General features: G+C 44.7%; 1 protein-coding gene across 1 annotated transcript in view; it reads right to left on the reverse strand.

Moving 5' to 3' along the window:
* Positions 1 to 4711, reverse strand: part of LOC144727988 (polypeptide N-acetylgalactosaminyltransferase 1-like) — a 108251-nt gene extending 103540 nt beyond the window's left edge. Inside the window, exon 1 of the mRNA XM_078607165.1 lies at positions 4471 to 4711. The gene's annotated coding sequence lies outside the window, so the exon portion shown is untranslated. The remainder of the gene's footprint in view (positions 1 to 4470) is intronic.
* Positions 4712 to 27387: the final 22676 nt, after the last annotated feature.

Consider the following 27387-nt stretch of genomic DNA (forward strand, 5'->3'; position numbering starts at 1 on the left):
GTTGCGATCGAAACGTCGTAGTTTTTGGGGATTTTTTGGTATTTTCTTTGAACCTATCTACGCGACTTCACCGAAAGACCCAAAGAATATGAATTCCTGCAGTCACGAAAGCTTTAAGTCAAAATTTACATAGACTTGTTTAACCAAATGTAAAGCACTGAAATCAATTGAGTAACGGTACGAATGGCTTTTTTTGATCGCGCGTTATGCCCCAGCGAACACTCCCCTATGTACGGGTAAAGGCTTTGATGCCTCATCACTTGATTGTTGCCTGTGTTAAATATTGTATTGACGTATTATGCCTTAATCAGAACTTAGAAATGGGGCAGAGCCTTCATGGTGGGGGGGGTAATCCTTCTCAAGCCCTCCCCACCACCTCTACGGAGCTGTTGCCCTTGAGAAGACCGTCTCCCAGCAACTTTGGTGCAAGGTTCCCAATGTTCACTCCGAACACACGAAAAGTACCAAGAACAACTGACAACACACACACATTTCAGCACTTCTGCTGATACAATTACTGTCAAAGTCTGCCTCCTCAAGAGCGTGCCCATCATCACCTTCTTTGGCAGGCTCGGAGCCAGAGGAAGAAATTCCACATTCCTATGGCGGGGGCGAGTTTTTCATCGTACAACCTAGTCAACTTCAACTACAAGGCGTTTACTTATTTTTCGACCCAAGGGAGATGATGGGATGAGTCAACAACCCCTAACCAGACTTTGAACTTGCAACCTGCAAATTGTCAGCCACTCCCTACTGCTATGCCACCTGGCCAGTTCATACAGCACAATGTCGTGCTATCGATAGACTGTACTTTGACAATGTAACAGCAAACATTAACACGTACCTTGTGCAGTGGTATAATTAGGAACAGCTAAATACACACACACGTATGCACCAGCACTACAGCACTATATCCTGACATTTATAAATGTACAACTCAAGTTGTCATTACGTGGCCGGCTTGGTATTTTAATGGTTAAATCTTCCACACTTTTACACCCGCTGGCCACAGTGCGTGGATGAAGATGGTTTTGAGAAACCAGGACTCTTTGACTTCCCACCAATGTCATCGGATGCCGGTGATCGGAGTGTGTCAACCACTGCGCCACCGATCCCTACTTACACACAAACGCAGTTACATACCCGTGGCAGCATAGTCACACGCGTACGGCAAACTATTAGCACGGTTGGCTACATACGGTGCGAAAGAAGTTCAACATAAATACATAACCATTCAAATCACACATCTGCTGCTCGGTTTGCATATACAGGACACGCGTACACCAACAAACGATCCCCAGGAAGGCATGCAGACTTGTTGGGCAAGGGCTGTCAGGCGAGCATGATGTGTGACAAGTATGCACACGTACTTTACACGCGGGCCGATACAATACAATAGCACACACACACACCCTGCTCGACTTACATCCTTACACACACCCCGTACATCTTACATCCTTACACACACACCCTGCTCGACTTACATCCTTACACACTCCCCGTACATCTTACATCCTTACACACACACCCTGCTCGACTTACATCCTTACACACTCCCCGTAAATATTACATCCTTACACACACCCCGTACATCTTACATCCTTACACACACACCGTACATCTTACATCTTTACACACACCCTGCACGACTTACATCCTTACACACACCCTGCACATATTACATCCTTACACACACACCCTGCTCGACTTACATCCTTACACACACCCCGTACATCTTACATCCTTACACACACACCCCGTACATCTTACATCCTTACACACACACCGTACATCTTACATATTTACACACACCCTGCTCGACTTACATCCTTACACACACCCCGTACATCTTACATCCTTACACACACACCCTGCTCGACTTACATCCTTACACACTCCCCGTACATCTTACATCCTTACACACACCCTGTTCGACTTACATCCTTACACACACACCCCGTACACCTTACATCCTTACACACACACCCTGCACGACTTACATCCTTACACATACACCCCGTACATCTTACATCCTTACACACACACCCCGTACATCTTACATCCTTACACACACCCTGCACGACTTACATCCTTACACACACCCCCTGCATCTTACATCCTTACACACACACCCTGCTCGACTTACATCCTTACACACACACCCCGTACATCTTACATCCTTACACACACCCTGCACGACTTACATCCTTACACACACACCCGTACATCTTACATCCTTACACACACCCCGTACATCTTACATCCTTACACACACCCCCTGCACATCTTACATCCTTACACACACACCCTGCACGACTTACATCCTTACACACACCCTGCATCTTACATCCTTACACACACACCCGTACATCTTACATCCTTACACACACCCCCTGCACGACTTACATCCTTACACACACACCCCGTACATCTTACATCCTTACACACACCCTGCTCGACTTACATCCTTACACACCCCGTACATCTTACGCAGTGAAATTCCTTTGCCGCCCCCCCCCCAATACGGTATAAGTCTTAACACGTCTGACCCAACTCAACATACAGTACTTGCTTCGTGAATAGCAACTTGATAGCCACACGAAAGGCAACGAGGTGCTCGTAATTCATCAATCACGACGCACTCGTGCTGAAAATTAACACACACGCGTATAATATAAATACAATATCTGCATTCACGGACCCATACACACTCACTCACGGCATCGACAACGTTACACGCAGTGGACATGGCAAGACTGTGCTCCTACATTAACACAAAGATGCTCCGACGTAAAGGAATAGACACTGGGAACATCACGGGCCACGCTCGCCTACAGAGAGACACGCACATGTCCAGCAGCCCAATCACACGCAGTCATTGTCCACGTACACACACACACGTAGCAGTACACACACACACGTAGCAGTACACACACTCACGTAGCAGTGCACAAGCGGACAGATATACATCACAGAGACAACGCATTAACAGAGACCGATGGGGAAAGCGTTGTTTATAGCGAGCGAACACGTAGGGAGCACTCACCCACACATACACATTGACTCACCCACACTCACCCACACATACACATTGACTCACCCACACTCACCCACACATACACATTGACTCACCCACACTCACCCACACACACACATCGACTCACCCACATTGACTCACCCACACTCACTCACACACACACATCGACTCACCCACACACACACATCGACTCACCCACATTGACTCACCCACACTCACCCACACTCACCCACACATACACATTGACTCACCCACACTCACTCACACATACACATTGACTCACCCACACTCACCCACACATACACATTGACTCACCCACACTCACCCACACATATACATTGACTCACCCACACATACACATTGACTCACCCACACTCACCCACACATACACATTGACTCACCCACACATACACATCGACTCACCCACACATACACATTGACTCACCCACACTCACCCACACATTGACTCACCCACACATACACATCGACTCACCCACACATACACATTGACTCACCCACACATTGACTCACCCACACTCACCCACACATACACACTGACTCACCCACACATACACATCGACTAACCCACACATACACATTGACTCACCCACACTCACCCACACATTGACTCAACCACACTCACCCACACATTGACTCACCCACACATACACATTGACTCACCCACACTCACCCACACATACACATTGACTCACCCACACATACACATCGACTCACCCACACATACACATTGACTCACCCACACATACACATTGACTCACCCACACTCACCCACACATACACATTGACTCACCCACACTCACCCACACATACACATCGACTCACCCACACTCACCCACAGATACACATTGAATCACCCACACTCACCCACACATTGACTCACCCACTCACCCACACATACACATTGACTCACCCACACATACACATCGACTCACCCACACATACACATTGACTCACCCACACTCACCCACACATATACATTGACTCACCCACACTCACCCACACATACACATCGACTCACCCACACTCACCCACACATACACATTGACTCACCCACACTCACCCACACATACACATTGACTCACCCACACTCACCCACACATTGACTCACCCACACTCACCCACACACACACATTGACTCACCCACACTCACCCACACATTGACTCACCCACACTCACTCACACATACACATCGACTCACCCACACACATCCACATTCACCCAAACAAACAATACACAAAGATCCCCCCCCCCCCCATATTATCCTCATCAGACTTTTGTGGGCAAGTGGTGTTGGCGAGCACTTCTGAAGGACCCCCCCACACACGCACAATCACACTACCACACACACACATGTTAATTCACCACACATTCATTCAGACACACGTTCACGTACAACCCACCCACTCACTCACCGTTCACCGGGCTCGTTGCTGCCGCAGCCAGCCACGCATTGATCCTCCTCCCTCGCGGTGTCCGAGCCCCGTTCGCGAGGATTCCTTCAAACAGCTGCGGCTTCCTCAACAGCAGCAGCAGCCTCAGCAGCAGCCTCAGCAGCAGCAGCAGCAGCACAGCAGCTCCTGCACTTCCTCCTCCTCCACCTCCTCCTGCTCCACATCGCCCGGCGCGGCGCTAGCTGACGAGCGCGGAAGCGCACAACTCACAACCCGCCTACACACAACCCCCTCCCCGCCTCGCCCCTCCCCCTCCTGCCTGCCCCCGCCCCCTCGGGAGGACCGAAGCGCACCGCCGACGGCGGCGGAGGAACACAACGCTCTGTGGTTGGGGGCCGTGACGGAAAGGGGGCGGGGACTAAGGAGGCAATGGGTGTGACGTCACAAGCCAACAAATTTGCATATTATGTAAAATATTAACGATCTTCTTGGTTCTGTCGGTAAAGTCACGTAGAAGGGAAATAATAAAATAATAAAAATAAAACTGAATAATAATAAATATTATTTTATTCTTTTATTATATTATTTATTATGTTTTATATTTTTTATTTTATTATTTCCCTTCTACGTGACTTTACCGAAATAACCAAGAAGATGAATCCCTGCAGTCACGAAAGCTTAAAATCGAAAAATATTAACGATGATGATGATTTTTTTTATTTAAAACTTTCGTGACTGCAGGGATTCATATTCTTGGTTCTTTCGGTAAAGTCACGTAGAAGGGAAATAATAAAATAATAAAAAATATTAAACATACTCTGATAATATTGTTGTATATTTGTATTATTTTATTATTTCCTTTCTACGTGACTTTACCGAAAGAACCAAGAATATAAGATGATGATGATCTTGATTTAAAGCTTTCGTGACCGCAGGGATCCATACTCTTTGGTTCTTTCGGTAAAGTCACGTAGGGAAGAAAAGAAAATAAAATATTTTAAGAACCAAAAAGTCACGTAGAATATTTTATTTTACCGAAAGAATCAAAGTGTATGATGATGATGATGATCGTGCACGGACTTTGTCCGCACCGCATTACCACCAATGCCGCTGATTTAGACGAACCCTTTCTGAGAGCCGCGTGGCCAATGCGATGTGCAAAACATTCGCTTCACGTGGAGGGACTGAACGTGAGAAGGAGACGCGTTGTATTACGTGCGCCGATTCATTCGGTAATATAATTTACTCGAGGGCCAGGCAACCTGCACCTCCGGACGGCGTGAATCTTGCCCATGCAACCAATTGAGACACTGCCCATAAAGCCCGCACAATCCCCAGCCGCTGCGCGTATGTGTTTCGTGTTATATTTGTTTGTTGTACATACAGATACTGTGAATAATGTATCATAATAAGAATAGAGTTTTCCCCTTTTTTCTGGCAACGAAACTGAGACATTTTTTTTTACAAGGAATCATGTCTGCATTAACCACAATAGTTGTCAGAATGCAAACAAATCTAAATGAAAAAAACATACTCTGATAATCTACGCATTGTCGTTGAAACTGATTGGTCCACACCAGAGACAGATTTCTTTTGAGCCTCATCTCAAACGGTGTTAGACCAGAGGACGCCAAAAGGCGTACAGCTGTACGCCTTTATTATCAGAGTTTATTTTTGGTTTGCATTCTAACCACAAGCATTGTGGTTAATGCAGACATGATTCCTTGTAAAAAAAAGGATTCGGTTTTGTTGCCAGAAAAAAGGGGAAAAACCTATTCTTACATCTTGGTACTGGCAAAGGAGGTCCCAAAATGTATCGTAATCTTCGATGTTGCCACGGTGTTGTGGTGATCACGCTAGATTTGCAAACAAGAAATCGCTGGTTCAAATTCGATCTCCAGACGCGGCAGCTGAAACGATGGACACGTTTATTAAATCCCCCCCCAGCAGTGTAAATGGCTACACCACAATGAGTCGATCGGCAGGTGACGTGTCGTGGGGTAAAGTGTGGGGGGTGCTCACACCTCTCCAGAGATGTCTGGCCAGCTTAGAAGAGCAGGCCAAGATAAGAAGACTCTCTGGCGAGACTCTCTGAGATCTCTAGAGCTGCTCCATCTAGCGGACGCCCCCCCTCCCCTTTGGGGCCGTCCATACATGACGTCACGCACCTAGGAGGTGGGGGGGGGTCAGATATTTGTGACGATGTGTGACGAGGGGGGGGGGGTTGAGAAATGTGACGTCACATCAAAATGCGCAACTTTAAATAAATATACACAACACGTTCTACTTAATTAAATCGACTTTTTAATAAATGTTTTCTCCTACAACATCAGAGTGCAGCGCCACATTAAATACGCACTACAATGACAATAGTTTAAAGCGATTTTAAGCATGTTTTATTTTTGGGGGGGTCAGAGCTTTGTGACGTCATATTTGAGGGGGGGTCTGACTTTTTGTGACGCCGTGTGACGAGGAGGGGGGGGGGGTAAAAAATCGTCCAAAATCGCGTGACGTCATTTATGGACGGCCCCTTTTCGCCATCAGTGTCGTGAACAAGCAATTGCAGGGCTGCACCGTTATCTTTTATATTTATCAGCAATGATCGATCGACTGCTGATGAAGGCAACCCTCGGCCCACTTAATCTCTCATGCGATGCAACACTCCATCTAGCATCTGCACCGGAACAAATCGCACCCCCTCTTCATTGGACATGAGGAGGGGGAGCACTTGCCATTCCTTGGCGGCCACTCCATTGTTATTCTTGACCATTGTCCATCATCCCTTCAAAGCGACGTGCGCTGCCCAAAAACATTTACAAACAAGTGGTGTCTGTGTGTGTGTGTCTCCGTATTTATTCCTCGAATTTCTCTGTATTCGTGTCTCTGTGGATGTCTTCGTGTCTGTGTGTGTGTCTCTGCGTATGTGTTTCACGCTGATCACCTTATCCTCGAGTGTAACACAATGCGGGTGTAATTGGACGCCGTTACACGGGAACTTATGGCAAAGGCCGCGAATAATGTCGGAAAATAGAACATGAATAAAGCCGCGGGTAGCGGGAGTTTTCACGGACCGTACAGCTCCCGCGTATAATTAATAGGAGTCGAGGGTAATATGATTGCGAATGAGGAGTTCTGTATGTGGTTGATTGTAGAGAAATATCCCAGTAAGCGTGGAACTTTGGGCCAAAGCTGGTCCAACGGTTCCAACCACTTGTCAACGTTGGCCCAAAGTCGCATATTTTCTGGGATTTCTGTTTGTTTGTTCCCAGACATCTTTGAGACCACAGGGAACAACACAACAGAGAATGTTGAAGCCAACCAGCCGCACGAGCAAGCTGGCCTTTAGGGACGTTTTCGTGACCGCCGATCACGTACATCAATATACGCAAATGAATCAAGACATCAAATCGGCTGCTGTTGCTATTGCCCTCTGTGTTTTATAGCTCGGCGTGAGCCCATTGAGACATGGAGCCAGAGGGTCGCTTGTGCACAGTGCTGAATGAAAGTCCAGGATGCTCCCCAAGTTCCTATTGCGAACTCAATGAACAAATCCCCTTAATTTACAGGTGGCTCTCAGCTCGGACGTACTGTTTACGATTTTCAATAACGCCCGCGTCGGTTTTCCGCAGCTACGCTGCAAAGCTGTCTCCCGCGTGAGCGATGTCAGAGGTTGCGTGAGCGCGGCTATGTGTGGTTGGGCACGATGTCCACATGTTTTCGCTCCACGTTCAGGTCCTCATGAAGCCCCCACAACACGTGTAGCGAAACGTCCAGGCAACGGTGCCGAACAACACGTGATACAACCTGAAAACACAGCAGATGTATGCAATCACTTTCAATTATTCTGTAGTGATACATTTGCCTTTGTTTGCAAATTGAAGCCCTACGTGATGTTTTTTCCACCTTAGCCATAGCAGCATTCTTAAAAAACACATATCCCTCAGATTCCAGTGGTAACGACAGAAAGTGTTTAATTTGTATTTTATGCAACCTGCCACGGGGTGTTACATTAATCATGCATCTGGAAATATTATTCTTGTTTCAGGCATATCTTATCTACAAACACTGCAGTCTACCTTGAAATCAAGACATGCCCAAATTGCCTATCATCTTGGAGATGGCTATATCGTATGGTAATGTGGAAATGTTACTACTACTGTATATATGGAAATGCTTGTGCAGTGCAGGATCACATTGCCCCTTTAATAATCTACTGCTGGATGAAGGTATCCTCATGCCGCGTCGGTCATGGATGTTGTTTGGCCATCCTTCACGACCATGCTGGTTCGTATCGCACTCGCCACTGATGTGTTAGCCACACCTGAGAATCGAACCCAGGACAACCGGGCTCATAACCCAGTATCCTAACCAGTGCACTATCGTTCCACCCAAATTACCACGGCATTATTGCACTACGATAGCAATGATTGTATACAATGTTATTAAATAAAATTAAATATTGAACACTCTGCTATATTTTTCAAATAAATTGACAGATTATATATTCAGAATTTTTCTTTAGTCATACGAGAGTCCAATTCATCATTATAGAGTATATCTGAGAAATACTTGGATGATAATATTCGGTACAGAGGTACGGTATATTTATAAAACGTGTAAATATTACACTGTACGGTGCTGTATTTGGGGTGCTTTACATCATAGCGATGCATGCAATGCATTTTCATTCCTTTGTCAATCCACTGCTAGATGACGGCCTCCACACGCAGTGTCGGTCGTGGGATTGTTTGACCAAATTTCTCTCCGCTGGTTAGTGATGTTTAATAAAGGGGGGGGGGGGGGGGAATCCGTACTCAATGAGATATCACATGCCCAGTATTTCAACTTTATTGTTTCACCATGTGAGAATTTTAAGGGACCAGGATGAGTCTCATTTGCAAGAGTAACCTCGGGCATTAATCTGCCATCAGGGGGTGATGATTGTTTTGTATAATCTCAATTTATTAATTTGTAGATAATATAAAAAAAAACATGACAAATTTGGACCCTAACGCCAGTGCACAATGGTCTATTTTTGCAAATGGCATCAAAGTATTCTCAACGTTCATTGTGAAACATACAGTGTGTATTATGAGGATTATTAACACCCACAGTAATAATCAGCGCGGCCACTGTATTCGAACCGTTAACCTCTGCACCAAGGGGAGAACGCGCGACCCAAGTAGCCTGGTCCAATAGTGCAACGCGCAAACCACTGCACCACTGGAGTGAAGGATTTTGAAACTCCGTGTATGATTACGTATACTGCGGTAAAGAAGAGACATGTCTTTGAATCTAAACAAGAGAGTATAACTACAAGCATGAGGCAGTTACAAACGTTGAGATCATCGGAAGAGGAAGAACAACATCCCATCATGTTGACTAATGTGATGCTGGGAGAGTCGGCAGTATTCGCTGAATAATGCACGACCACGTGCTTCACGACTCCACTCCCTAAGTGGTATGGAGAGCTGATCCGATCACTTGCATTTTCCACTGTGATGTTGATGGACTTTACGAAAGCAAACTATTGTATTTCCCCCCACCCTAATTAAAACCATACAGAATCCTATACATTTGATGGTTCACGCTCGATATTTATTGGCTGCAGAAGTCCATCAAATGTCGCTATAAAACGGGCAATATGTTTGACAATGACAAATTGAACTCCAAACAAAATCAATTAGTCATGTGATAAGCGGTAAATAATTCGACTTACACAAGCATTGTGATATAAGTGGACAGTCAGGGCTGCATTATAAAACATAGCATGGTCATCAGGGATAGAACAGAGTATCCCGAAACACCATCCAAGCATACCAACAGCAATAACGCATCGTTCGCATTACATTCAGCTCTTGATTCTGCATTGCTAGGTTAGCTCATTAAATACTATAAAATCATAACCCAGGTAGAGCCAATTTACCAATTGATGTCATGTTTGCAAGGGAGACCGATGCACAAGACACATGAATTAAGGTTATATGTAAAATAGCATCAAAGTCGCCTTAATTAACGCACAGCTTTAGCCTTTCTTTTTTTAGACGCAATTATTTCGATGAAAGGCGTGTTTGTATTGATATCTTATTTTATGGCCAACAGACTGAAATGCTTCTGACAGGATGTGATGAAGCAGGATGAAAATGAATTGTCAACCCGTAGTTATTTTTTTTTCTATCGCACGCGATCGTTAATTACAGACGTTAGTAGCAATCACGTTTCATTTATATCTATTTACGGCGGAGTTTCAGTTGTCTGCTCTAAAACAACGAGAGTGGTGCAGAATGGGTCATGTGGAAGCTCAGTAGGGGTGCGTGCGCGTACGGAGAGGTGGGCCCACTGGGTGACTTTATACATGCCTGGGTGCGCTCTGCAAGAGTTCAAGTTCAAGTTCATTTATTAGGTATAGCCCTGTGAGCCATTCGGCTCTTAAATCGGGTGCAACCGCAACAAACAAAAAACAAAAACATGAACAATAAACATCTTAAAGTGAATATGTGACTAAGTGCAAACAGAAAATCCAAGAAAAGACAGCAAAATATTGCAGAAAAAACACCGTACACCAACGCTGTGTGCAAAAATCCCAGTGGGATGCAAGTCAAACAACAACAACAACAACCACAAGACAACTTAGATTAAGGCCATCAGTCTAACTCTGTACTACAACAAACAAACATGGCTAAACCAATAAACTTTTCGAAATCACCAAAATAAAGCCATGAAAGCAATGAGTGAAATCAGGAAGGCGTGCAGAGGCTATTTACATGCACACGATGGGAAGTCGCGGTGACTACACTTCATAGCTGCCAAGCTCAATCACTCTTAACAGAAGTGACTGCTGTGTGATGCGGAGGTCGCTGGCTTCACAATGCCGTGAACATGTGACCAGCCTAAATTTCGATTTAAAGCTTTCGTGACTGCAGGGATTCATCTTCTTGGTTCTTTCGGTAAAGTCACGTAGAAGGGAAATAATAAAATAATAAAAATAAAACATAATAAAATAATTCTCACGACGTTTCGGCTACAACGCAAGCAGCCGTCTTCAGGTGAAGAATGAGACACTGCCAAGCTAGGAGCTTATATATAAGCTGGGTTGGAGGTGGAAGAAGAAGAGAGCCTTAACAAAAGAATGTGCTAAATTCCTCTTGATATGCACATTCTTTTGTTAAGGCTCTCTTCTTCTTCCACCTCCAACCCAGCTTATATATAAGCTCCTAGCTTGGCAGTGTCTCATTCTTCACCTGAAGACGGCTGCTTGCGTTGTAGCCGAAACGTCGTGAGAATTATTTTATTATGTTTTATTTTTATTATTTTATTACTTCCCTTCTACGTGACTTTACCGAAAGAACCAAGAAGATGTGACCAGCCTGTTGTTGTGTTCAGTCTGAACAAGCTGGACGTCACCTGGACGACAACCACGGCCACAACGGGAGGCAGTATTCTGTCTCTCACTCGCTCCTCTCACTTTCAAGTTGCTGACCGCATTGTAGAGTTTAACGATTGGCGGCATTATATATATGTTTTATCCGAACATGGTGTTTTGTGAGATCATCCATCTATTATTTACTTAAAAAAACCCTAAAATTACCGCGATAACAACCTAGTACATCCTGTATAATTTGCAATGAATGATACGGTACTGCATTAACTCATGGATTTACGCACCACAGTGGTAAGGAACAGATCCATTTAATTTGGAAAACTTTTACATTTCAACTTTACAAAAAAACCCACATCAGACGTTCTTATCAGTGCATTGCTATATAGACTGAACACTCGTTTCTTTAGAACTGCTTTTTGTGTTTAGTGTGGTGTCCTTCCCCCACACCGATTAGCACCGTTGGCTACATACGGTGCTAAAGAATGCCAACATATATACCCACATATTGGTATAACGTAACTTCATGAAAAGGCCGTAGGGGCCGTCCATAAATGACGTCACGCACCTGGGGGGGGGGGTCAGACATTTGTGACGATGTGTGACGAGGGGGGGGGGGGTGAGAAATGTGACGTCACATCAAAATGCGCAACTTTAAGTAACTATACAACACGTTCTACTTAATTAAATAGACTTTTAAATAAATGTTTTCTCCTACAACATCAGAGTGCAGCGGCACATTAAATACGCACTACAATGACAATAGTTTAAAGCGATTTAATTTTGGCGGGGGGGGGGGGCAGAGCTTTGTGACGTCATATTTGAGGGGGGGTCTGACTTTTTGTGACGCCGTGTGACGAGGGGGGGGGTCAAAAATCGTCCAAAATCGCGTGATGTAATTTATGGACGGCCCCTTAGCTGCACACAAATGTTCAAATGTTGAGCGTTTAGCGCCTCTTGATAACTATTCTCCCCGAGCTCTGTCATGGGTGGTAGTTGCATTGTCACCACGTGACACTCGACGGCTCCCTCCCCAAGGGTTACGAAGCAAAAATAATAATAATCTCCTGCACAGTTACATTGTGAGACCACAGGCTCTTACTTTTTGACAAGAGACTATCCTGGTCTGTTGATCTGACCTGGTTAAACATGTCCGCCTGCTTCAGCAGTTTTCCTGTTGTGATTGTCTCACCTGATGACGATCGCTTCTGTTGCGATCGTAACGTCGTGATCTATTATTTTCTACCCACGTGACTTTACCGAAAGAACCAAAGAGTATGGATCCCTGCAGTCACGAAAGCTTCAAATCAAGATTAAACATATACACTTTACTAAAACGTAATTTGGTCATATGTATAGAATAGCTTATTTATATATATATATGTAGTGACATCGGGGATGTGACTGTATGGTGCCGGCCCGGGAGGATCGTGGTGTGCGATGTTCCTCCATCACGGACAGCACTCGGTGGGTTGCTGCGTGATCCCGGCTTAACTATTGCACGGCGTACAATGCCCTGTCATCGCGTACACCCCATAGATGGGTGTAGTACCAGCCCTAGCGGGGCTTGGTGAGCGCTGGGATAGCGCGGGCACCACGCATCGCGTGCAGTGCGGGCTCCCACAAGGGGGAACGGGAGAGTGTCAGCCCAGGGGCAGGGTTGCTTCGGGCCATGGGACTCAAGTTGACCCCGTAGACACGTGATCTGGAGTGTCCACATAGAGGGCCCCAGGTGGGAGGGGTTAGGGGGTGATCACGTGTCCGGGGAGAGCTCTCGAGAGGGATCGAGAGGGAGCTCGAACGCTCGCGAAGGTGGGCGGGGCCAAGGGCGGAGCCAGCCCCAACCCGGGGGGATATAAGGTGGGTCCCTGAGAGGGACCGGGGTCGCTTCGTTCTACAAGCTGGAAGCTCCACGTACTACAAGCTGGAAGCTCCACGTCCTACAAGCTGGAAGCTCCACGTCCTACAAGCTGGAAGCTCCACGTCCTACAAGCTGGAAGCTCCACGTACTACAAGCTGGAAGCTCCACGTCCTACAAGCTGGAAGCTCCACGTCCTACAAGCTGGAAGCTCCACGTCCAACAAGCTGGAAGCTCAACGCGCTAGAAGCTGGAAGCTCCATGTCCTACAAGCTGGAAGCTCCACGCGCTAGAAGCTGGAAGCTCCACGTCCTACAAGCTGGAAGCTCCACGTACTACAAGCTGGAAGCTCCACGTCCTACAAGCTGGAAGCTCCACGTCCTACAAGCTGGAAGCTCCACGTCCTACAAGCTGGAAGCTCCACGCGCTAGAAGCTGGAAGCTCCACGTCCTACAAGCTGGAAGCTCCACGTACTACAAGCTGGAAGCTCCACGTCCTACAAGCTGGAAGCTCCACGCGCTAGAAGCTGGAAGCTCCACGTCCTACAAGCTGGAAGCTCCACGTACTACAAGCTGGAAGCTCCACGTCCTACAAGCTGGAAGCTCCACGTCCTACAAGCTGGAAGCTCCACGTCCTACAAGCTGGAAGCTCCACGCGCTAGAAGCTGGAAGCCCCACGTCCTACAAGCTGGAAGCTCCACGTACTACAAGCTGGAAGCTCCACGTACTACAAGCTGGAAGCCCCACGTCCTACAAGCTGGAAGCCCCACGTCCTACAAGCTGGAAGCTTCATGTCTACAAGCTGGAAGCTCCACTTCCTACAAGCTGGAAGCTCCACGTTCTACAAGCTGAAAGCTCCACGTGCTACAAGCTGGAAGCTCCACGTCCTACAAGCTGGAAGCTCCACGTCTACAAGCTGGAAGCTCCACGTCCTACAAGCTGGAAGCTCTATGTCCTACAAGCTGGAAGCTCCACGTCTACAAGCTGGAAGCTCTATGTCCTACAAGCTGAAAGCTCCACGTGCTACAAGCTGGAAGCTCCACGTCCTACAAGCTGGAAGCTCTATGTCCTACAAGCTGGAAGCTCCACGTCTACAAGCTGGAAGCTCTACATCTACAAGCTGGAAGCTCTACGTCTACAAGCTGGAAGTTCTACGTCTACAAGCTGGAAGTTCTACGTCTACAAGCTGGAAGTTCTACGTCTACAAGCTGGAAGCTCCACGTACTACAAGCTGGAAGCTCTATGTCCTACAAGCTGGAAGCTCCACGTCTACAAGCTGGAAGCTCCACGTCCTACAAGCTGGAAGCTCCACGTACTACAAGCTGGAAGCTCCACGTCCAACAAGCTGGAAGCTCCACATCTACAAGCTGGAAGCTCCACGTACTACAAGCTGGAAGCTCCACGTCTACAAGCTGGAAGCTCCACATCTACAAGCTGGAAGCTCCACGTCCAACAAGCTGGAAGCTCCACGTCTACAAGCTGGAAGCTCCACGTACTACAAGCTGGAAGCTCCACGTACTACAAGCTGGAAGCTCCACGTCTACAAGCTGGAAGCTCCACGTCTACAAGCTGGAAGCTCCACGTCTACAAGCTGGAAGCTCCACGTCCTACAAGCTGGAAGCTCCACGTCTACAAGCTGGAAGCTCCACGTCTACAAGCTGGAAGCTCCACGTCTACAAGCTGGAAGCTCCACGTCTACAAGCTGGAAGCTCCACGTCTACAAGCTGGAAGCTCCACGTCTACAAGCTGGAAGCTCCACGTACTACAAGCTGGAAGCTCCACGTCTACAAGCTGGAAGCTCCACGTCTACAAGCTGGAAGCTCCACGTCTACAAGCTGGAAGCTCCACGTCCTACAAGCTGGAAGCTCCACGTACTACAAGCTGGAAGCTCCACGTCCAACAAGCTGGAAGCTCCACATCTACAAGCTGGAAGCTCCACGTACTACAAGCTGGAAGCTCCACGTCCAACAAGCTGGAAGCTCCACATCTACAAGCTGGAAGCTCCACGTCCAACAAGCTGGAAGCTCCACGTCTACAAGCTGGAAGCTCCACGTCCTACAAGCTGGAAGCTCCACGTACTACAAGCTGGAAGCTCCACGTCCAACAAGCTGGAAGCTCCACGTCCAACAAGCTGGAAGCTCCACGTCCTACAAGCTGGAAGCTCCACGTCTACAAGCTGGAAGCTCCACGTCCTACAAGCTGGAAGCTCCACGTCCTACAAGCTGGAAGCTCCACGTCTACAAGCTGGAAGCTCCACGTCCTACAAGCTGGAAGCTCCACGTACTACAAGCTGGAAGCTCCACGTCCTACAAGCTGGAAGCTCCACGTCTACAAGCTGGAAGCTCCACGTCCTACAAGCTGGAAGCTCCACGTACTACAAGCTGGAAGCTCCACGTCCAACAAGCTGGAAGCTCCACATCTACAAGCTGGAAGCTCCACGTACTACAAGCTGGAAGCTCCACGTCTACAAGCTGGAAGCTCCACATCTACAAGCTGGAAGCTCCACGTCCAACAAGCTGGAAGCTCCACGTCTACAAGCTGGAAGCTCCACGTACTACAAGCTGGAAGCTCCACGTACTACAAGCTGGAAGCTCCACGTCTACAAGCTGGAAGCTCCACGTCTACAAGCTGGAAGCTCCACGTCTACAAGCTGGAAGCTCCACGTCCTACAAGCTGGAAGCTCCACGTCTACAAGCTGGAAGCTCCACGTCTACAAGCTGGAAGCTCCACGTCTACAAGCTGGAAGCTCCACGTCTACAAGCTGGAAGCTCCACGTCTACAAGCTGGAAGCTCCACGTCTACAAGCTGGAAGCTCCACGTACTACAAGCTGGAAGCTCCACGTCTACAAGCTGGAAGCTCCACGTCTACAAGCTGGAAGCTCCACGTCTACAAGCTGGAAGCTCCACGTCCTACAAGCTGGAAGCTCCACGTACTACAAGCTGGAAGCTCCACGTCCAACAAGCTGGAAGCTCCACATCTACAAGCTGGAAGCTCCACGTACTACAAGCTGGAAGCTCCACGTCCAACAAGCTGGAAGCTCCACATCTACAAGCTGGAAGCTCCACGTCCAACAAGCTGGAAGCTCCACGTCTACAAGCTGGAAGCTCCACGTCCTACAAGCTGGAAGCTCCACGTACTACAAGCTGGAAGCTCCACGTCCAACAAGCTGGAAGCTCCACGTCCAACAAGCTGGAAGCTCCACGTCCTACAAGCTGGAAGCTCCACGTCTACAAGCTGGAAGCTCCACGTCCTACAAGCTGGAAGCTCCACGTCCTACAAGCTGGAAGCTCCACGTCTACAAGCTGGAAGCTCCACGTCCTACAAGCTGGAAGCTCCACGTACTACAAGCTGGAAGCTCCACGTCCTACAAGCTGGAAGCTCCACGTCTACAAGCTGGAAGCTCCACGTCCTACAAGCTGGAAGCTCCACGTCTACAAGCTGGAAGCTCCACGTCCTACAAGCTGGAAGCTCCACGTACTACAAGCTGGAAGCTCCACGTCCAACAAGCTGGAAGCTCCACGTCCAACAAGCTGGAAGCTCCACGTCCTACAAGGCATCAACACGTGGCCGGGACCCGAGTGAGGGTCCGACCCTTCGTAGCTGTAACTCCTCCATATAGTGTAGTTAGCTGGGTGGTCACCGCCCTAGGCTGTATCTGGTAAAGGGGCAGTTACCCCTTGTGTGTATTACGTGTTGATATCATAAATATGTTGCCTTTAAAGAATAACATCTGCAACTCAGTTGAACTCACTACATATAAACACCTCATCGTATATAATCATTCCACTGCTGGATGAAGGCCTCCCAAAGCTTTCACGATCTCTCACGATCCTGCGATGCAATGACCCATCTAAGCACCTGCACACGACTGATTTCATCACTCCATCTCCTCAGTGAATGTCCTCTAAAACCGGTTCCATTCTTTGGCTGCCACACCATCATTAGTCTCGCCCACCCACTGGTCATCATCCCTGCGAGCGACGTGTGTTACCCAACCACCAAATTTACTTTCCTTAACAGTTTTAACGACAGCACGTCATTAACCTGCATATGTTTTCTATTCCTCCTCCGGAGATAAATACTGAAAGACGTATACCGATACGAATATACTATTTTGCCACCTTCATTCGATGCTTTTAACTCGAACCCCAATGGTTTTATGGTTGAAGAATGACCGCACGCGTTGAGCCTGGATGAAGGCGAATTACTCAGCAGTTCGTAGCTGTGGTCAGGGCCCTCATTGCCGCTGTTGACCGATTGGTGGTTGATTGATTGGTGGATGATGATTGGTGGTGGATTATTGGTGGATTATTGGTGGATGATGATTGGTGGATGATGATTTGTGGATTATTGGTGGATGATGATTGGTGGATGATTGGTGGATGATTGGTGGTTTAATGGTGGATGATGATTGGTGGATGATTGTTGGATGATGCAGCCTTTGTGCTCCAATCCAGTGTGGATGTGATCCCCGGAGCCCCGGAACAATCATCAACTTATACGACTGGAGGCCATCCTCATTTCACCACCTTACCCCATGGGATGGTGGGATGCCCCCGACTGCATCAGAAGCAGCGGCAACCAAAAAATCAGGAGGTGCATGGTCGTACGAAGACGGAGGTTAGTCAGAGCTACACTGACAGTATGAGCCGGCATGAAATTCAGCCGACAGGGAAATAGAGATGGGAAGCTGTGATAAAGCGAGGTGTTGATAGTTTGTGATGTCTCGCATTACACTGGCTGTCACCCCTTCTGTAGCGATACATGCACGTGGCTTTACATATGAAGGTGTTTGGCATGGTGAGCATGTTTTGTAATGTAGTAATGGGACATTAAAAAAATCGAATCTTTTAGATCATCACGAGTATTACAATATCTTAAGTACATGACAATAAGCTTCAAATTTGACGCAAAAATATACGATATATCGTGCCGTAAATTGAGTTATACGGTAGTGTACTCGTCTCACAGCTTTGACGTACATTTTTGTTTGCCATTGCAGGTACATTAACCAAAACGTAAAATGGGAACGTCTGTAATATCTGATGAATGCATTCGACTTTAATTTATGCCACTGCAAGTGTAAAAAAAGGATAATGATGAAAAATGTAACCTCTGTCTCTTTATAGCTGAGGTTTGATGGTGCATAGAATTATTGAATGCTGCTGAATAATTCCACGCAATTCATGTGTGAATATTGTAGAACCATCCAATGAATCTAATTGACATTTATCAATGTATGCTGGCATTTATCTTTATATCATCATAGAAAAGGAGATACTTACTATATGAATAGCTTATTATTTATCAGATTGTTATACTGTGACATTTGTCATGATTACGTCTCTCATTAAATGCATAGGGGCTATACATGGGCTTACGTTGCATGAACATTTTCATTGAGAATAAACAATAGTGCAATAGAGTATGTCAGCTTAGATTTGTATTCAATCGTAAGTATTGACATTTGTTAGTTAAAACTGCTTTAGTTAGTTAATTATGGGTATAATGGTGCTATTTCTATTTGGTTAGAGCTGCGAATGTATGCAGATAGACAGTCTTGTACATTTCCATCCTTTGCTTTATAATTAAAGGAGATGGATGGTGTTCGCAGTGAGGGTGAAGATTGGTTCACATGGAGGCAGCATTTTATCTGGACCCTCACCAGCCAGGAACAACTCAAAATGCAAATTATGGACATGCAGAAAACGTCACCTATATGTAAAATTATTTAATGACCATGCACCATATTTGCATCATTTTGATAATATCCAAACATTCTGGAACGTGTCTGTGCATACTTATGATTAACACTCATCCACATTTTACTATCAACTTAAACAATGATAAGCTTCACACGTCCTGATGATGATCCTCACTTCTGTTTTCTTGATTGGTGATTACATAACCACCTTTCAGATCCGTATTGTTTGCAGTGACAGTCACGGAATGCAGGTGTCTTGTAACATTTCGCTTGACTAAAACGCAGCTGCACCAAGCAAACACAATCCAAAATGGTAAAATGTTACTGCCAGTTGCTGTTGTTCTCGCCTAAACATGTGGAGGTGCAAATATGCATTTGTGCATTGTGTGCACTGTGGCTGTTGCTACCTTCCAAATATTGATGATAATTACATTTGTCAAGCGTATTTAACCATTGTTTGTAGAAAATTAACTCGTATTTGCTACATATGTTTAATAGCACTGATGATATTTTTAAACATTGGCCTCTGGACCAAAGCGCTAACAATGTAACGAAGCCTGCATTCTGGAATGTGTGAGCACTGAGCACCATTTACCTGGGGAATACGTTGTAACATCACTGTCAACCAGTGAAAACCAATGCCTGTGGGGATAAAATATTTATAGGAAGGATAGTGACTAATTTGTTATGTATGCAAATTAATACATGGCAATCAAAGGGGGTTCTGTAACCAGAGAAAGGAAAAAGAGTACAAATATCGCGTGAGCATGTAATACTCCACACAGAAATGTAAAAAACTGAATAGGTTTTTCTACAATATGGGTTGCTTTACGAAGGATGCATTTCCACCACATTCCAGCTATTCTTTGTGACATTTGTCTGCAAATTACTTTTATCCAGCAGCTGCCTCTTCTCTTAAAATGAATGCAACTCCGAGATGAGGAGAGGTCATAGGGGAAGACTATCACAGCCCTTCACCAGGAGCTTGACTCTTTTTCTGAAAATCTATTGGGGTTGAATCGGTGGCAGGGAGGGAGGCAGCGGAGTCGACACAAAGGGGGAGGTGGGGCTGGAGCAAGTCCTGGATTCTAAGTCCCAACCATACAGCCCACTGACTGTATGCAGCTGGACCATATTCACCACGTTTCCCTGTACCAAGAATGGGCATTGCAACCGTCTAAGTTTTCACAGTTGTGCTGTGGAGCTCACCGATGTGCGATCGGGTTGTACATCGTTTTGTTCGGCACGATGTTTGACGTTTCGCTCCACTCGCTGGGAGCTTCTTCACGATCTGAATATTCAGTTCGATTCAGTTCCTGAAGAAGGTCCCAGCACGCGAAGCAAAACTTTGGTAATTATGCCAAAAAACACAGTACGAACAGAAAACGGAGGTGAGAGCTATTGGTGTTCCTGCAGGGGTGTGAGCGATGTTTGGCTTCGTTATTCCTATTTCGTGTGGCATGTAACAGAGGTAAGCAACTGATTTTTGGAACAGCAACGAATGTTATAAATGTATGTCTACGTTTTTTTAGCCATTTTACAGCATTCATTGTGAGCCGATGAACGGCTTCGGTGCCACCGTTCAATTGTCTTAATGGGCAGCAGTTGACCATGCACTCCGTTGTTTGTTCCGTTCTGCAGTCTCAGGCGGAACGGTGTTTTATCTTTTGGAATGGTGACATGGCCCGGCGGTAGGACGTTTGCCGCTTGTCGTGGCGGTTCCCATCACGACTCCAGCGGCCACCCTGGTTAATACTGAGGAGTGTATTAACCATGAAGTACCCGCCGTCTGCTTCACAGTGGACCTTAAAGGTCCCGTGACGTCATTCACAAGAGTGCCATTGTGTTGCTGGCATCATGGTCCAAATTTGACAAATTACACGTAATTTACACAATTGGGATTTTACAAATTCAATCATCGCCCGCTGCAGAGAAAACTCGGAAGGACCCCTCCTGAAAAATAGTCACGAGACTCGCTGAGGCTTTCCTGGGTAAACAAGCGTAGTCACCTTCCACTCGTTTCGAAGATGAGTACATCAGCCATGCAGTGTCCTTCACCGTAATGCGATTACAGGATATGACAATTTAGTTTACATAGGACATAAAACATGGAGTGTTTTTTTCTCTCTCTCCCATGTATAATTTTAGTTGAAAATTAAACAACAAGGGTTATTTGGACCCCTGTAAGCAAATTGCTAAATGTGAATCCAGAATTAATTGTTATCGTTAATTCTGTTGGCATGAATTTTACAATTACAGATTCGTGCAAATTGTATGAACATAAAAAATAAAGTAGTAGACTGGACATCCATCATAAAGTAACAACACTTCCCACCACAAACACAACGATGCACTTTAACACCAAGTACAGGTACGGTGAAGGTCTTGTAAAAGTACATCTACATAAATAATAACTAAATAAACAAACATATAGCAATACATTTTCTTGCTGTGGTTTTCACACCTGATGATGATTGCTTGTGTTGCAATCGAAACGTCGTGACAATTTTATAGTTTTATTTTTATGATTGTATTATTTCCCTTCTACGTGACTTTACCGAAAGAACCAAGAATATGAATCCCTGCAGTCACGAAAGCTTTAAATCGAAATATAAAAGGTTACTTCATATAAAGGTAACTTTAATTATAAAACACTTTACAGTTTTATTAACCTGTGTTTTAATGCTCTCAATTTAACTCAATAGTAATTACAATATCATATTTTACGATGAGACTTCAATTATATTTACAATCCACAGTTAACTGGAGATACCATAACTGCAGTACAGTACTGCAATGCTTATTAACACTTACCTGGAGCAGTTAACTACTACCATGAACCCACTAATGCAGTAATGCTATACAGTACGATTGTAACCATAAAAGCTAAAGATAAGGCGCAGCTCTGCAACTACCTACTCACGCCACTGCTGGCAGAAGGGCCTCCACTAACGGAGCTCTTAACAGTCCGTCCAGAGGATATTTGGCCTACTCTTCCACGTGGACAAAAGCTCGATATTTCCTGAATCGTCAAGCTTTTTGTGCATAACGAGACCGTGGATGAGTAGGCTAAAGTACCCTCGTGCGGGGGTCTTCATAGCTGCCACTGGTGGAGGACCTTTTTCCCAGCATTTACAGGAGTGAGAATTTCAGGGCTGCACTGAACATTTGCACCTTTTTATATTACAGTCTGTTTGCCTACAGCGCGGTAGTGGAGTTCCTGAAGAACACTGCGTTATGGGAAAATAAATCGCGTAATAATAAATAATATAGGGTTAAGCACAGTCCGAGATAACGCGTGAGATGCGTATGCAGGCTGAACAAAGACCAGAGGTCGCAAACGGGTTTTGATTCCTTACCCGTACCCGGCCGCACCAGGGTCGCAAATGGGTACCCGTTCCCTACCCGTACCCGTACCCTACCCGAAATGAGTGACAAACGGTTACTCACCAGTGACTCACGGCCTACCCGTACCCGGCTGCACCAGGGTCGCAAACGGGTACCCGGCCGGGTACGGGTACCCGGCCGGGTACGGGTACCCGGCCGGGTACGGGTACCCGGCCAGGTACGGGTACCCGGCCAGGTACGGGTAGCCGGGTATCGGGTAGGGTACGGGTATCGGGTACCCGATTGCGACCTCTGACAAAGACTGAGGCGTGTGGGTAGCATCCAGAAGCATCCAGCAGCCGTACAACCGATTATAATCGGCGAGTAGCAATAATTATTAATTTGAAGAGCAAATTGCAGAGTAGGCATATGTATATTATATATTTGCACGTGTTCCCCTTTAATTGGGGGGGGGGGGGGATTTTATATGCCTTAGGACATCGCCCATCTATTTTATAAATGGGATATCCCAGCATCCACCAATGATTCTTTGAATTTTCGAGCATGAAAACTACGTTTGGAAAGTTATAAGGAAAAACTCAATTTAAATTATCACAACAATCTGTTAACAATGTGCCTTTCATGCTCACAATACCGACAGTAATTGAGTTTAAACATGGAGAGTGTTGCAGTGGTTCCTGGGTTTCCATTATATTTCATTAAATGTTAAACCAAATGGGGGTATTTGCAATTTCCATTACAGCCAGAAATCTGATTTCCCATTAAGTGGATTAAAGGCATCTCAAAGAAGTGATGAGCATTCTACATAGTCACATATAACATTACATTATATTTTTTTGGTTTAAAAATAATTCTGTGATCTAGGAACGGCATTGATTTTGCAGCTTGTTAATGGTAATCTATGGATATATCAGTTAAGAACCCAATTTTATTTCCACTACTCTTTGATAAAAAAAACAGGATAACTCTTATCCGCGGTGATATCGGAAACAATATCACAAATCCTATTACTTGTGAGTTTACTCTTGTGCGCAACAAAACATTCTGAGTATTAGGAAGCTGTTTTCCTATGCATTATGGGTACAATTTCAGATAACTGTGGATACTGGGGAGAAATAGGGTCGCAGATAAGAGGAGTTTTTTCGGGCAATATGGCCGTGGATATGAGTAGTTCTGTACTGTATTTACAAATGTGCTGTGTTGTCCCCTTTCACAAATGTGACGATTTTTTTGATGAATATATAAAGATTTCCTTATTTTATTGCTATCAGCTACAAAATTGTGAAAAAAAATAATGGGAATGGTTAAATATGTTGGGGAGCTGTGAATAACACAATCTGCAATGTAAAAAAAAACGATTTCAAATATCCATGTGCATTATAAATACAAATATGAAAGCTTTGGGGGAGGGGGGGGAGGGGAAACAAGATTGAAAAAATAGACATTACTAATGCATCCCAAAAACTTTACATTATAACTGACAATATTCAGGCCAGTCTTGTTCAATGTTCTGTTGTGTCTGTCCAGGATAGTGACAATAACTGTTTGTAAATAATTCATTTTAATGGTTCCCCTGCAGCACTGCAGAATCGTGAGTTGCCCGTGTAATGTTCCCTCCTGCACGGCATCCACCAATGAGTCTGTGAAATTATTTAAGGAATTTTTGGAAGCATTGGACTGTCATATATGACCCAAAATGACCTTCCTTTTTTTCTCTATAGAATTATTAATGAATATCCAATGCAGAAAAGTTTGCCCTGGATTCTTGTTTTCCCTAAGGTCCAGTTAAGGGTAGAAATGTCACTCCTGGTAATTTCAAAACCAAATGCAAAATGCAGTACAGTGTTCAAGTTCTGGCCACCACAAGTTAACCGATATCATGTTTTTCAGTATTTATTCTTCCTCTCTCTATATATATGTATTTTTAAATATATTCATTGTCAACCATCGACGAGCTAACTATGGAATTCAACTTGAACATATTCATTAACCCTTTAAGTGTAACAAAAACCTAGCCAGAATGGATAATTCATGGGCAACCGGTTAAATAATAGCACACATTTTTTTTATATATAAAATCTTGCTAACAAAAGAAGATATTGCTGTTTTGGATGATGCACCTCCTTCAGGATAATGATATACCCGAAGAAGGAAACATTTGGTGGCTATACATGCTTGTAAATCATTCACTGTTGAGGTGGAGGTCTGTTGATTGCAACATTAGCAAAATTCCCTTCCTAGGTTTATCGAGGTGCCATACACAAAGTTGCCAAGAGAAGGCAGCACATCAAAGTGCGGACAAAATAACTTGCTCCTTCAATATGGGATACAGTGTTTCCCCCTCACACGTGTGGGTTTTCTCCGGGTGCTTCACATTGCTCCCCACACGTATAAATACTTGGGCAATTGTTGACTTCGGCTCACTACCTTGTCGTTGATTCCTCTGCGATTGTGAGATACAATTTGCACGAACAACACTATAGAAAACTAAACATGATTATTATTGTTGTCGATGATTACTGGAACCACAAAAATGCAATTAGTTTAAATTACAAAAATGTACCCTTAATGGAAATACACACCTGCCATGGAGAATGTGGACGATCCACGGGACTCTCTCAATTAGGTGTCAGTTTTGTTGCCAGATGAAAGGGTAAAAAAACAATTATCACATTTTTTACTGGCAAATGAGATTCCAATGCTATAATGTTTTGAGAATTACTACTATAAAGAGCCAATAATGTCTGTTTGTGTGTAATGCGCGTGACGTCACTCCACATGCCGCACCCCCCGTCATTAATATTCATGAGCGGGTGGATTTTTACACTCGCGCAGAAGAAGGTCGAGCGGAAACATTTTTTGTTTGCAAATTCGCTTTAATATTCACGTTTCTTTATTGAAAGTGAATCTAATACATAAATATACACAGCAACAAAGTGGATTTAGTGTCTTTATTTATTTCTTCAGCACTTGAAACAAAAGGTAAGTCTAATTATTGCTTCTACATTATGGTAAAATAGACATTTCTCGGTGATTTCCCAGATATTGTATTGATTTACAATTGATTTCAACCCCGGCAACCGAAAGCAGAAGAGAATAAAGTGTCAGAGCAGTGAATTTGAACAAATTGAAGGTCAGTTATATACAGTGCTACAGTGACATGAAGTGAAGTGTTTTATGACTTCGTTTTATGGCAGATTCACTGCCATTAATACAGTGCTACAGTAAAATGCAGTGAAGTGTTTGATGACATACTTTTGTACAAGATTCACTGCCATTAAATTTACACAAGACACAATTATACTGTTGCATTTTTTCGTAAATATTACAGCTTCCGTCCTAGGACAGGCAAAGAGGCTAGTAAAGGCGATGTTGCCCCCTTTCAGAGCAAGTTTATTGCACAATTCATGCACAGATCTATGCCTATACAGCAGAGGTGGGACAAAGTCATTGTTATGCAAGTCCAAGTCGAGTCGCAAGTCATCAAATTCATGACTCGAGTCTGACTCGAGTCCAAGTCACATGACTCGAGTCCACATCTCATAGGTGGGACAAAGTCATTGTTATGCAAGTCCAAGTCGAGTCGCAAGTCATCAAATTCATGACTCGAGTCTGACTCGAGTCCAAGTCACATGACTCGAGTCCACACCTCTGCTATACAGTACCTGTAATATTTTTGGATCTTTCGGTAAAGTCACGTAGAAGGGAAATAATAAAATAATAAAAATATAAAACAATAAAAATTCTCACGACGTTTCGACTGCAACACAAGCAATGATCATCAGGTGTGAAATCCACAGCAAGACATTTTTGTGGATTTCACACCTGATGATGATTGCTTGTGTTGCAGTCGAAACGTCGTGAGAATTTTTATTGTTTTATATTTATATTATTTTATTATTTCCCTTCTACGTGACTTTACCGAAAGAACCAAGAATATGAATCCCTGCAGTCACGAAAGCTTTAAATCAAAAAGTACCTGTAATGTTTGCAGATACAGTTCAACGTTGCATTTTCGACCGTCGCATATTCTGCCCTGATCAATTAACCACCCACATACCCAGCACAGAATTCGTGGGAGGTGAACTAATTTGTTTTAATATAAATGTACCGAAATCCGACCTTTTCACACATGGTAATGTATTCTTTATCGTGCATATATTTTCTGAAGTCTACACTATAGTGAAGCATTTTCTCCAAGTTTAAGGCAATTTATATTTTATTTTTGTTCAGTAACTTGTTTTGCACGATGGTATAAGTAGCATTTTCGATTGATATACACATATACGCCTTCACCTCATTCCCCAGCGAGTTATATGTTTATGCGCTGTGCTGTAATTGGGAACAAATTTTACAATGCTCCACTCTTCAAATAGCTTATTTGGTGATTATTTAAACAGGTGTTTTTTTTACTTTTCTTGGGAGATTAACAGGTATAAATTAACTAGTTTTCACAGTCACTGCACGATTTTATGGAATGATCTTGCTCTTTAGAAAATGCAATCACTTGAGCTGAAATAACTTGATAATAGTTTATTTTGTATCTCGAGGCAAGCTACACATATAGTATTTAAAGGAGATCCTCATATTGGGTGATAACAAAAATATCACGAAGCTGTTTTACAATAATAAAAAAACATACGTGTTGAT

This window comes from Lampetra planeri, chromosome 2, assembly GCF_965212315.1.
Source record: "Lampetra planeri chromosome 2, kcLamPlan1.2.h2, whole genome shotgun sequence".
Lineage (NCBI taxonomy): Eukaryota > Metazoa > Chordata > Hyperoartia > Petromyzontiformes > Petromyzontidae > Lampetra > Lampetra planeri.